Source organism: Schistocerca piceifrons, chromosome 9 (genome assembly GCF_021461385.2).
Source record: "Schistocerca piceifrons isolate TAMUIC-IGC-003096 chromosome 9, iqSchPice1.1, whole genome shotgun sequence".
Lineage (NCBI taxonomy): Eukaryota > Metazoa > Arthropoda > Insecta > Orthoptera > Acrididae > Schistocerca > Schistocerca piceifrons.
The window spans coordinates 96569210-96581750 of record NC_060146.1 but is presented as its reverse complement, the minus strand read 5'-3'; the positions used below and the strand labels follow the sequence as shown (position 1 = coordinate 96581750).

Genomic DNA, 12541 nt, shown 5'->3' with positions numbered 1-12541 from the left:
AATTGTGGCTGCTAATCGTTGGCTCGTATCTGCCTTGACACATTTTCTGGCTGTGAATTATTCCACTTGCATGGCAGTGTGCGCATGTTGGGGTGTTAAAAATTCTGGAGGCGCTGGGTATCGATCCCAGTACCTCTCGCATGCTAAGCGAGCGCTCTACCATCTGAGCTACGCCCCCTGCTGACGAACTGCGCTACATACAGCCATATCAATGGCACAGACCCTTGCACTCCCATTATTCCGCTGACAAACACTACTCTCAATGTGTCCGTGAGGGTGTCTTTCAGGTTTCCTGCATTCTGTATCGAATCGTAGTTGGCCAAAATCAAAGTGGCACGCACGACGTCGAAAATAGCGTTCGGCCAACGCTCTGAGGTAGACGAACGTGTTGTCCGCTCTCTAGACTTCATTGAGGTTAGGCCGTTATACCTAAGGCAGATTTGCACTCGATGACACCTCGACAACAGCCGGTCCTCACATTTACGTCTTGCTCTCCTTACGTCAGTATACGAGTCTGTGACGCTGGCTTTGCAACATCTTGCGTGCCTTTAGGCTCGCCGCGACCAACACTTACCACGCACTGACCACAAAACATGGAGGCGCCGGGGCTTGAACCCGGGACCTTTCACATGCAAAGCGAACGCTCTACCAACTGAGCTACGCCCCCAAGCACAACCAAGCTGCGCTGTTCTCCGTTCTTTGCTACTCTTATGTGCACGGACACGATGGTTGGTTGGTTTGCAGGGGTGAAGGGACCAGAGTACAAAGGCGCGGACACGTTCATATACGCAAGAGTTCCAAGTAGTTTCGATGCTCTGGTATTACGACTGCAAATTCCGTCCGTTTTTAACGTCTTAAATTGAAGGGACAGTCACAAGTTGCTCCGTTTTCACTCCATGTCGACAATCACACAGCACCTGAGGTAACAAGCACATCTGAAGACCCATTGTGCACTCGACTGTTCATGCCAACTCACTGCCTCGCACTTTACTACTGTGTACCACTCTTGTCGTCCAACTGCAAAAGACTGGGCCACAACAACTTTCCGCGTCTCCATTGCACTGCGCAAACTACGAAACGCTCCCCAAACATGGCACTCACCCACGCAGACGACTTTTCCGACTTTACACGACGCTCACGCAACGCTCACGCTAGTGACAGCCTTATTTAGAGCTTGACGTCGCACACAAGCGAATGAGCACATTTCGCCTACGACTTAGGCCGCCCTCCTAGTGTGGCTGTTCGGTGTCTGCAGGCAGCGAGGGGCTGCAAGCTTCCTGTGTTCGCGCCTATGTCACCTCTGCTTGCTTGTCAGAGACAGAGTATCGCAAAACATACAACTCACTCCATGAATTGATTGCTACGGCATCTGTCATCAGCAGTCACAACTAGCAACACCAGTAGCAGCCGACTGCACGTCAAGAATTGGAATGTGCAGTGGGATTTTTGTGAATTCGGCGCAAGGCTGATCTTTGCGACATAGGTTTGAGAATCTTATGGGAACACTTGTACTGTTTCTAAATTATGTGTAGTGGTGGGAGGAGGGTGCTTCGTGCGCATTACAGCACGCTTGCCAATTGTGGCTGCTAATCGTTGGCTCGTATCTGCCTTGACACATTTTCTGGCTGTGAATTATTCCACTTGCATGGCAGTGTGCGCATGTTGGGGTGTTAAAAATTCTGGAGGCGCTGGGTATCGATCCCAGTACCTCTCGCATGCTAAGCGAGCGCTTTACCATCTGAGCTACGCCCCCTGCTGACGAACCGCGCTACATACAGCCATATCAATGGCACAGACCCTTGCACTCCCATTATTCCGCTGACAAACACTACTCTCAATGTGTCCGTGAGGGTGTCTTTCAGGTTTCCTGCATTCTGTATCGAATCGTAGTTGGCCAAAATCAAAGTGGCACGCACGACGTCGAAAATAGCGTTCGGCCAACGCTCTGAGGTAGACGAACGTGTTGTCCACTCTCTAGACTTCATTGAGGTTAGGCCGTTATACCTAAGGCAGATTTGCACTCGATGACACCTCGACAACAGCCGGTCCTCACATTTACGTCTTGCTCTCCTTACGTCAGTATACGAGTCTGTGACGCTGGCTTTGCAACATCTTGCGTGCCTTTAGGCTCGCCGCGACCAACACTTACCACGCACTGACCACAAAACATGGAGGCGCCGGGGCTTGAACCCGGGACCTTTCACATGCAAAGCGAACGCTCTACCAACTGAGCTACGCCCCCAAGCACAACCAAGCTGCGCTGTTCTCCGTTCTTTGCTACTCTTATGTGCACGGACACGATGGTTGGTTGGTTTGCAGGGGTGAAGGGACCAGAGTACAAAGGCGCGGACACGTTCACATACGCAAGAGTTCCAAGTAGTTTCGATGCTCTGGTATTACGACTGCAAATTCCGTCCGTTTTTAACGTCTTAAATTGAAGGGACAGTCACAAGTTGCTCCGTTTTCACTCCATGTCGACAATCACACAGCACCTGAGGTAACAAGCACATCTGAAGACCCATTGTGCACTCGACTGTTCATGCCAACTCACTGCCTCGCACTTTACTACTGTGTACCACTCTTGTCGTCCAACTGCAAAAGACTGGGCCACAACAACTTTCCGCGTCTCCATTGCACTGCGCAAACTACGAAACGCTCCCCAAACATGGCACTCACCCACGCAGACGACTTTTCCGACTTTACACGACGCTCACGCAACGCTCACGCTAGTGACAGCCTTATTTAGAGCTTGACGTCGCACACAAGCGAATGAGCACATTTCGCCTACGACTTAGGCCGCCCTCCTAGTGTGGCTGTTCGGTGTCTGCAGGCAGCGAGGGGCTGCAAGCTTCCTGTGTTCGCGCCTATGTCACCTCTGCTTGCTTGTCAGAGACAGAGTATCGCAAAACATACAACTCACTCCATGAATTGATTGCTACGGCATCTGTCATCAGCAGTCACAACTAGCAACACCAGTAGCAGCCGACTGCACGTAAAGAATTGGAATGTGCAGTGGGATTTTTGTGAATTCGGCGCAAGGCTGATCTTTGCGACATAGGTTTGAGAATCTTATGGGAACACTTGTACTGTTTCTAAATTAAGTGTAGTGGTGGGAGGAGGGTTCTTCGTGCGCATTACAGCACGCTTGCCAATTGTGGCTGCTAATCGTTGGCTCGTATCTGCCTTGACACATTTTCTGGCTGTGAATTATTCCACTTGCATGGCAGTGTGCGCATGTTGGGGTGTTAAAAATTCTGGAGGCGCTGGGTATCGATCCCAGTACCTCTCGCATGCTAAGCGAGCGCTCTACCATCTGAGCTACGCCCCCTGCTGACGAACTGCGCTACATACAGCCATATCAATGGCACAGACCCTTGCACTCCCATTATTCCGCTGACAAACACTACTCTCAATGTGTCCGTGAGGGTGTCTTTCAGGTTTCCTGCATTCTGTATCGAATCGTAGTTGGCCAAAATCAAAGTGGCACGCACGACGTCGAAAATAGCGTTCGGCCAACGCTCTGAGGTAGACGAACGTGTTGTCCGCTCTCTAGACTTCATTGAGGTTAGGCCGTTATACCTAAGGCAGATTTGCACTCGATGACACCTCGACAACAGCCGGTCCTCACATTTACGTCTTGCTCTCCTTACGTCAGTATACGAGTCTGTGACGCTGGCTTTGCAACATCTTGCGTGCCTTTAGGCTCGCCGCGACCAACACTTACCACGCACTGACCACAAAACATGGAGGCGCCGGGGCTTGAACCCGGGACCTTTCACATGCAAAGCGAACGCTCTACCAACTGAGCTACGCCCCCAAGCACAACCAAGCTGCGCTGTTCTCCGTTCTTTGCTACTCTTATGTGCACGGACACGATGGTTGGTTGGTTTGCAGGGGTGAAGGGACCAGAGTACAAAGGCGCGGACACGTTCATATACGCAAGAGTTCCAAGTAGTTTCGATGCTCTGGTATTACGACTGCAAATTCCGTCCGTTTTTAACGTCTTAAATTGAAGGGACAGTCACAAGTTGCTCCGTTTTCACTCCATGTCGACAATCACACAGCACCTGAGGTAACAAGCACATCTGAAGACCCATTGTGCACTCGACTGTTCATGCCAACTCACTGCCTCGCACTTTACTACTGTGTACCACTCTTGTCGTCCAACTGCAAAAGACTGGGCCACAACAACTTTCCGCGTCTCCATTGCACTGCGCAAACTACGAAACGCTCCCCAAACATGGCACTCACCCACGCAGACGACTTTTCCGACTTTACACGACGCTCACGCAACGCTCACGCTAGTGACAGCCTTATTTAGAGCTTGACGTCGCACACAAGCGAATGAGCACATTTCGCCTACGACTTAGGCCGCCCTCCTAGTGTGGCTGTTCGGTGTCTGCAGGCAGCGAGGGGCTGCAAGCTTCCTGTGTTCGCGCCTATGTCACCTCTGCTTGCTTGTCAGAGACAGAGTATCGCAAAACATACAACTCACTCCATGAATTGATTGCTACGGCATCTGTCATCAGCAGTCACAACTAGCAACACCAGTAGCAGCCGACTGCACGTCAAGAATTGGAATGTGCAGTGGGATTTTTGTGAATTCGGCGCAAGGCTGATCTTTGCGACATAGGTTTGAGAATCTTATGGGAACACTTGTACTGTTTCTAAATTAAGTGTAGTGGTGGGAGGAGGGTTCTTCGTGCGCATTACAGCACGCTTGCCAATTGTGGCTGCTAATCGTTGGCTCGTATCTGCCTTGACACATTTTCTGGCTGTGAATTATTCCACTTGCATGGCAGTGTGCGCATGTTGGGGTGTTAAAAATTCTGGAGGCGCTGGGTATCGATCCCAGTACCTCTCGCATGCTAAGCGAGCGCTCTACCATCTGAGCTACGCCCCCTGCTGACGAACTGCGCTACATACAGCCATATCAATGGCACAGACCCTTGCACTCCCATTATTCCGCTGACAAACACTACTCTCAATGTGTCCGTGAGGGTGTCTTTCAGGTTTCCTGCATTCTGTATCGAATCGTAGTTGGCCAAAATCAAAGTGGCACGCACGACGTCGAAAATAGCGTTCGGCCAACGCTCTGAGGTAGACGAACGTGTTGTCCGCTCTCTAGACTTCATTGAGGTTAGGCCGTTATACCTAAGGCAGATTTGCACTCGATGACACCTCGACAACAGCCGGTCCTCACATTTACGTCTTGCTCTCCTTACGTCAGTATACGAGTCTGTGACGCTGGCTTTGCAACATCTTGCGTGCCTTTAGGCTCGCCGCGACCAACACTTACCACGCACTGACCACAAAACATGGAGGCGCCGGGGCTTGAACCCGGGACCTTTCACAGGCAAAGCGAACGCTCTACCAACTGAGCTACGCCCCCAAGCACAACCAAGCTGCGCTGTTCTCCGTTCTTTGCTACTCTTATGTGCACGGACACGATGGTTGGTTGGTTTGCAGGGGTGAAGGGACCAGAGTACAAAGGCGCGGACACGTTCATATACGCAAGAGTTCCAAGTAGTTTCGATGCTCTGGTATTACGACTGCAAATTCCGTCCGTTTTTAACGTCTTAAATTGAAGGGACAGTCACAAGTTGCTCCGTTTTCACTCCATGTCGACAATCACACAGCACCTGAGGTAACAAGCACATCTGAAGACCCATTGTGCACTCGACTGTTCATGCCAACTCACTGCCTCGCACTTTACTACTGTGTACCACTCTTGTCGTCCAACTGCAAAAGACTGGGCCACAACAACTTTCCGCGTCTCCATTGCACTGCGCAAACTACGAAACGCTCCCCAAACATGGCACTCACCCACGCAGACGACTTTTCCGACTTTACACGACGCTCACGCAACGCTCACGCTAGTGACAGCCTTATTTAGAGCTTGACGTCGCACACAAGCGAATGAGCACATTTCGCCTACGACTTAGGCCGCCCTCCTAGTGTGGCTGTTCGGTGTCTGCAGGCAGCGAGGGGCTGCAAGCTTCCTGTGTTCGCGCCTATGTCACCTCTGCTTGCTTGTCAGAGACAGAGTATCGCAAAACATACAACTCACTCCATGAATTGATTGCTACGGCATCTGTCATCAGCAGTCACAACTAGCAACACCAGTAGCAACCGACTGCACGTCAAGAATTGGAATGTGCAGTGGGATTTTTGTGAATTCGGCGCAAGGCTGATCTTTGCGACATAGGTTTGAGAATCTTATGGGAACACTTGTACTGTTTCTAAATTATGTGTAGTGGTGGGAGGAGGGTGCTTCGTGCGCATTACAGCACGCTTGCCAATTGTGGCTGCTAATCGTTGGCTCGTATCTGCCTTGACACATTTTCTGGCTGTGAATTATTCCACTTGCATGGCAGTGTGCGCATGTTGGGGTGTTAAAAATTCTGGAGGCGCTGGGTATCGATCCCAGTACCTCTCGCATGCTAAGCGAGCGCTCTACCATCTGAGCTACGCCCCCTGCTGACGAACCGCGCTACATACAGCCATATCAATGACACAGACCCTTGCACTCCCATTATTCCGCTGACAAACACTACTCTCAATGTGTCCGTGAGGGTGTCTTTCAGGTTTCCTGCATTCTGTATCGAATCGTAGTTGGCCAAAATCAAAGTGGCACGCACGACGTCGAAAATAGCGTTCGGCCAACGCTCTGAGGTAGACGAACGTGTTGTCCACTCTCTAGACTTCATTGAGGTTAGGCCGTTATACCTAAGGCAGATTTGCACTCGATGACACCTCGACAACAGCCGGTCCTCACATTTACGTCTTGCTCTCCTTACGTCAGTATACGAGTCTGTGACGCTGGCTTTGCAACATCTTGCGTGCCTTTAGGCTCGCCGCGACCAACACTTACCACGCACTGACCACAAAACATGGAGGCGCCGGGGCTTGAACCCGGGACCTTTCACATGCAAAGCGAACGCTCTACCAACTGAGCTACGCCCCCAAGCACAACCAAGCTGCGCTGTTCTCCGTTCTTTGCTACTCTTATGTGCACGGACACGATGGTTGGTTGGTTTGCAGGGGTGAAGGGACCAGAGTACAAAGGCGCGGACACGTTCACATACGCAAGAGTTCCAAGTAGTTTCGATGCTCTGGTATTACGACTGCAAATTCCGTCCGTTTTTAACGTCTTAAATTGAAGGGACAGTCACAAGTTGCTCCGTTTTCACTCCATGTCGACAATCACACAGCACCTGAGGTAACAAGCACATCTGAAGACCCATTGTGCACTCGACTGTTCATGCCAACTCACTGCCTCGCACTTTACTACTGTGTACCACTCTTGTCGTCCAACTGCAAAAGACTGGGCCACAACAACTTTCCGCGTCTCCATTGCACTGCGCAAACTACGAAACGCTCCCCAAACATGGCACTCACCCACGCAGACGACTTTTCCGACTTTACACGACGCTCACGCAACGCTCACGCTAGTGACAGCCTTATTTAGAGCTTGACGTCGCACACAAGCGAATGAGCACATTTCGCCTACGACTTAGGCCGCCCTCCTAGTGTGGCTGTTCGGTGTCTGCAGGCAGCGAGGGGCTGCAAGCTTCCTGTGTTCGCGCCTATGTCACCTCTGCTTGCTTGTCAGAGACAGAGTATCGCAAAACATACAACTCACTCCATGAATTGATTGCTACGGCATCTGTCATCAGCAGTCACAACTAGCAACACCAGTAGCAGCCGACTGCACGTAAAGAATTGGAATGTGCAGTGGGATTTTTGTGAATTCGGCGCAAGGCTGATCTTTGCGACATAGGTTTGAGAATCTTATGGGAACACTTGTACTGTTTCTAAATTAAGTGTAGTGGTGGGAGGAGGGTTCTTCGTGCGCATTACAGCACGCTTGCCAATTGTGGCTGCTAATCGTTGGCTCGTATCTGCCTTGACACATTTTCTGGCTGTGAATTATTCCACTTGCATGGCAGTGTGCGCATGTTGGGGTGTTAAAAATTCTGGAGGCGCTGGGTATCGATCCCAGTACCTCTCGCATGCTAAGCGAGCGCTCTACCATCTGAGCTACGCCCCCTGCTGACGAACTGCGCTACATACAGCCATATCAATGGCACAGACCCTTGCACTCCCATTATTCCGCTGACAAACACTACTCTCAATGTGTCCGTGAGGGTGTCTTTCAGGTTTCCTGCATTCTGTATCGAATCGTAGTTGGCCAAAATCAAAGTGGCACGCACGACGTCGAAAATAGCGTTCGGCCAACGCTCTGAGGTAGACGAACGTGTTGTCCGCTCTCTAGACTTCATTGAGGTTAGGCCGTTATACCTAAGGCAGATTTGCACTCGATGACACCTCGACAACAGCCGGTCCTCACATTTACGTCTTGCTCTCCTTACGTCAGTATACGAGTCTGTGACGCTGGCTTTGCAACATCTTGCGTGCCTTTAGGCTCGCCGCGACCAACACTTACCACGCACTGACCACAAAACATGGAGGCGCCGGGGCTTGAACCCGGGACCTTTCACATGCAAAGCGAACGCTCTACCAACTGAGCTACGCCCCCAAGCACAACCAAGCTGCGCTGTTCTCCGTTCTTTGCTACTCTTATGTGCACGGACACGATGGTTGGTTGGTTTGCAGGGGTGAAGGGACCAGAGTACAAAGGCGCGGACACGTTCATATACGCAAGAGTTCCAAGTAGTTTCGATGCTCTGGTATTACGACTGCAAATTCCGTCCGTTTTTAACGTCTTAAATTGAAGGGACAGTCACAAGTTGCTCCGTTTTCACTCCATGTCGACAATCACACAGCACCTGAGGTAACAAGCACATCTGAAGACCCATTGTGCACTCGACTGTTCATGCCAACTCACTGCCTCGCACTTTACTACTGTGTACCACTCTTGTCGTCCAACTGCAAAAGACTGGGCCACAACAACTTTCCGCGTCTCCATTGCACTGCGCAAACTACGAAACGCTCCCCAAACATGGCACTCACCCACGCAGACGACTTTTCCGACTTTACACGACGCTCACGCTAGTGACAGCCTTATTTAGAGCTTGACGTCGCACACAAGCGAATGAGCACATTTCGCCTACGACTTAGGCCGCCCTCCTAGTGTGGCTGTTCGGTGTCTGCAGGCAGCGAGGGGCTGCAAGCTTCCTGTGTTCGCGCCTATGTCACCTCTGCTTGCTTGTCAGAGACAGAGTATCGCAAAACATACAACTCACTCCATGAATTGATTGCTACGGCATCTGTCATCAGCAGTCACAACTAGCAACACCAGTAGCAGCCGACTGCACGTCAAGAATTGGAATGTGCAGTGGGATTTTTGTGAATTCGGCGCAAGGCTGATCTTTGCGACATAGGTTTGAGAATCTTATGGGAACACTTGTACTGTTTCTAAATTAAGTGTAGTGGTGGGAGGAGGGTTCTTCGTGCGCATTACAGCACGCTTGCCAATTGTGGCTGCTAATCGTTGGCTCGTATCTGCCTTGACACATTTTCTGGCTGTGAATTATTCCACTTGCATGGCAGTGTGCGCATGTTGGGGTGTTAAAAATTCTGGAGGCGCTGGGATTCGATCCCAGTACCTCTCGCATGCTAAGCGAGCGCTCTACCATCTGAGCTACGCCCCCTGTTGACGAACTGCTCTACATACAGCCATATCAATGGCACAGACCCTTGCACTCCCATTATTCCGCTGACGAACACTACTCTCAATGTGTCCGTGAGGGTGTCTTTCAGGTTTCCTGCATTCTGTATCGAATCGTAGTTGGCCAAAATCAAAGTGGCACGCACGACGTCGAAAATAGCGTTCGGCCAACGCTCTGAGGTAGACGAACGTGTTGTCCACTCTCTAGACTTCATTGAGGTTAGGCCGTTATACCTAAGGCAGATTTGCACTCGATGACACCTCGACAACAGCCGGTCCTCACATTTACGTCTTGCTCTCCTTACGTCAGTATACGAGTCTGTGACGCTGGCTTTGCAACATCTTGCGTGCCTTTAGGCTCGCCGCGACCAACACTTACCACGCACTGACCACAAAACATGGAGGCGCCGGGGCTTGAACCCGGGACCTTTCACATGCAAAGCGAACGCTCTACCAACTGAGCTACGCCCCCAAGCACAACCAAGCTGCGCTGTTCTCCGTTCTTTGCTACTCTTATGTGCACGGACACGATGGTTGGTTGGTTTGCAGGGGTGAAGGGACCAGAGTACAAAGGCGCGGACACGTTCACATACGCAAGAGTTCCAAGTAGTTTCGATGCTCTGGTATTACGACTGCAAATTCCGTCCGTTTTTAACGTCTTAAATTGAAGGGACAGTCACAAGTTGCTCCGTTTTCACTCCATGTCGACAATCACACAGCACCTGAGGTAACAAGCACATCTGAAGACCCATTGTGCACTCGACTGTTCATGCCAACTCACTGCCTCGCACTTTACTACTGTGTACCACTCTTGTCGTCCAACTGCAAAAGACTGGGCCACAACAACTTTCCGCGTCTCCATTGCACTGCGCAAACTACGAAACGCTCCCCAAACATGGCACTCACCCACGCAGACGACTTTTCCGACTTTACACGACGCTCACGCAACGCTCACGCTAGTGACAGCCTTATTTAGAGCTTGACGTCGCACACAAGCGAATGAGCACATTTCGCCTACGACTTAGGCCGCCCTCCTAGTGTGGCTGTTCGGTGTCTGCAGGCAGCGAGGGGCTGCAAGCTTCCTGTGTTCGCGCCTATGTCACCTCTGCTTGCTTGTCAGAGACAGAGTATCGCAAAACATACAACTCACTCCATGAATTGATTGCTACGGCATCTGTCATCAGCAGTCACAACTAGCAACACCAGTAGCAGCCGACTGCACGTCAAGAATTGGAATGTGCAGTGGGATTTTTGTGAATTCGGCGCAAGGCTGATCTTTGCGACATAGGTTTGAGAATCTTATGGGAACACTTGTACTGTTTCTAAATTATGTGTAGTGGTGGGAGGAGGGTGCTTCGTGCGCATTACAGCACGCTTGCCAATTGTGGCTGCTAATCGTTGGCTCGTATCTGCCTTGACACATTTTCTGGCTGTGAATTATTCCACTTGCATGGCAGTGTGCGCATGTTGGGGTGTTAAAAATTCTGGAGGCGCTGGGTATCGATCCCAGTACCTCTCGCATGCTAAGCGAGCGCTCTACCATCTGAGCTACGCCCCCTGCTGACGAACCGCGCTACATACAGCCATATCAATGACACAGACCCTTGCACTCCCATTATTCCGCTGACAAACACTACTCTCAATGTGTCCGTGAGGGTGTCTTTCAGGTTTCCTGCATTCTGTATCGAATCGTAGTTGGCCAAAATCAAAGTGGCACGCACGACGTCGAAAATAGCGTTCGGCCAACGCTCTGAGGTAGACGAACGTGTTGTCCACTCTCTAGACTTCATTGAGGTTAGGCCGTTATACCTAAGGCAGATTTGCACTCGATGACACCTCGACAACAGCCGGTCCTCACATTTACGTCTTGCTCTCCTTACGTCAGTATACGAGTCTGTGACGCTGGCTTTGCAACATCTTGCGTGCCTTTAGGCTCGCCGCGACCAACACTTACCACGCACTGACCACAAAACATGGAGGCGCCGGGGCTTGAACCCGGGACCTTTCACATGCAAAGCGAACGCTCTACCAACTGAGCTACGCCCCCAAGCACAACCAAGCTGCGCTGTTCTCCGTTCTTTGCTACTCTTATGTGCACGGACACGATGGTTGGTTGGTTTGCAGGGGTGAAGGGACCAGAGTACAAAGGCGCGGACACGTTCACATACGCAAGAGTTCCAAGTAGTTTCGATGCTCTGGTATTACGACTGCAAATTCCGTCCGTTTTTAACGTCTTAAATTGAAGGGACAGTCACAAGTTGCTCCGTTTTCACTCCATGTCGACAATCACACAGCACCTGAGGTAACAAGCACATCTGAAGACCCATTGTGCACTCGACTGTTCATGCCAACTCACTGCCTCGCACTTTACTACTGTGTACCACTCTTGTCGTCCAACTGCAAAAGACTGGGCCACAACAACTTTCCGCGTCTCCATTGCACTGCGCAAACTACGAAACGCTCCCCAAACATGGCACTCACCCACGCAGACGACTTTTCCGACTTTACACGACGCTCACGCAACGCTCACGCTAGTGACAGCCTTATTTAGAGCTTGACGTCGCACACAAGCGAATGAGCACATTTCGCCTACGACTTAGGCCGCCCTCCTAGTGTGGCTGTTCGGTGTCTGCAGGCAGCGAGGGGCTGCAAGCTTCCTGTGTTCGCGCCTATGTCACCTCTGCTTGCTTGTCAGAGACAGAGTATCGCAAAACATACAACTCACTCCATGAATTGATTGCTACGGCATCTGTCATCAGCAGTCACAACTAGCAACACCAGTAGCAGCCGACTGCACGTAAAGAATTGGAATGTGCAGTGGGATTTTTGTGAATTCGGCGCAAGGCTGATCTTTGCGACATAGGTTTGAGAATCTTATGGGAACACTTGTACTGTTTCTAAATTAAG

General features: G+C 50.9%; 16 non-coding genes across 16 annotated transcripts; all 16 read right to left on the bottom strand.

Moving 5' to 3' along the window:
• Window positions 1–105: 105 nt before the first annotated feature.
• On the bottom strand, window positions 106–178 carry Trnaa-agc. The gene has a single exon. It is a non-coding gene; the product is annotated as a tRNA-Ala (tRNA).
• A 416-nt stretch (window positions 179–594) lies between these two features.
• Window positions 595–667, bottom strand: Trnaa-ugc. The gene has a single exon. It is a non-coding gene; the product is annotated as a tRNA-Ala (tRNA).
• Window positions 668–1680: 1013 nt separating this feature from the next.
• On the bottom strand, window positions 1681–1753 carry Trnaa-agc. The gene has a single exon. It is a non-coding gene; the product is annotated as a tRNA-Ala (tRNA).
• A 416-nt stretch (window positions 1754–2169) lies between these two features.
• Trnaa-ugc lies at window positions 2170–2242 on the bottom strand. The gene has a single exon. It is a non-coding gene; the product is annotated as a tRNA-Ala (tRNA).
• Window positions 2243–3255: 1013 nt separating this feature from the next.
• On the bottom strand, window positions 3256–3328 carry Trnaa-agc. Its single transcript has one exon. It is a non-coding gene; the product is annotated as a tRNA-Ala (tRNA).
• A 416-nt stretch (window positions 3329–3744) lies between these two features.
• On the bottom strand, window positions 3745–3817 carry Trnaa-ugc. The gene has a single exon. It is a non-coding gene; the product is annotated as a tRNA-Ala (tRNA).
• Window positions 3818–4830: 1013 nt separating this feature from the next.
• On the bottom strand, window positions 4831–4903 carry Trnaa-agc. Its single transcript has one exon. It is a non-coding gene; the product is annotated as a tRNA-Ala (tRNA).
• Window positions 4904–5319: 416 nt separating this feature from the next.
• On the bottom strand, window positions 5320–5392 carry Trnaa-ugc. Its single transcript has one exon. It is a non-coding gene; the product is annotated as a tRNA-Ala (tRNA).
• Window positions 5393–6405: 1013 nt separating this feature from the next.
• Window positions 6406–6478, bottom strand: Trnaa-agc. The gene has a single exon. It is a non-coding gene; the product is annotated as a tRNA-Ala (tRNA).
• Window positions 6479–6894: 416 nt separating this feature from the next.
• On the bottom strand, window positions 6895–6967 carry Trnaa-ugc. The gene has a single exon. It is a non-coding gene; the product is annotated as a tRNA-Ala (tRNA).
• A 1013-nt stretch (window positions 6968–7980) lies between these two features.
• On the bottom strand, window positions 7981–8053 carry Trnaa-agc. Its single transcript has one exon. It is a non-coding gene; the product is annotated as a tRNA-Ala (tRNA).
• Window positions 8054–8469: 416 nt separating this feature from the next.
• Window positions 8470–8542, bottom strand: Trnaa-ugc. Its single transcript has one exon. It is a non-coding gene; the product is annotated as a tRNA-Ala (tRNA).
• A 1002-nt stretch (window positions 8543–9544) lies between these two features.
• On the bottom strand, window positions 9545–9617 carry Trnaa-agc. Its single transcript has one exon. It is a non-coding gene; the product is annotated as a tRNA-Ala (tRNA).
• Window positions 9618–10033: 416 nt separating this feature from the next.
• On the bottom strand, window positions 10034–10106 carry Trnaa-ugc. Its single transcript has one exon. It is a non-coding gene; the product is annotated as a tRNA-Ala (tRNA).
• Window positions 10107–11119: 1013 nt separating this feature from the next.
• Window positions 11120–11192, bottom strand: Trnaa-agc. The gene has a single exon. It is a non-coding gene; the product is annotated as a tRNA-Ala (tRNA).
• A 416-nt stretch (window positions 11193–11608) lies between these two features.
• Trnaa-ugc lies at window positions 11609–11681 on the bottom strand. The gene has a single exon. It is a non-coding gene; the product is annotated as a tRNA-Ala (tRNA).
• Between the last annotated feature and the right edge of the window lie 860 nt (window positions 11682–12541).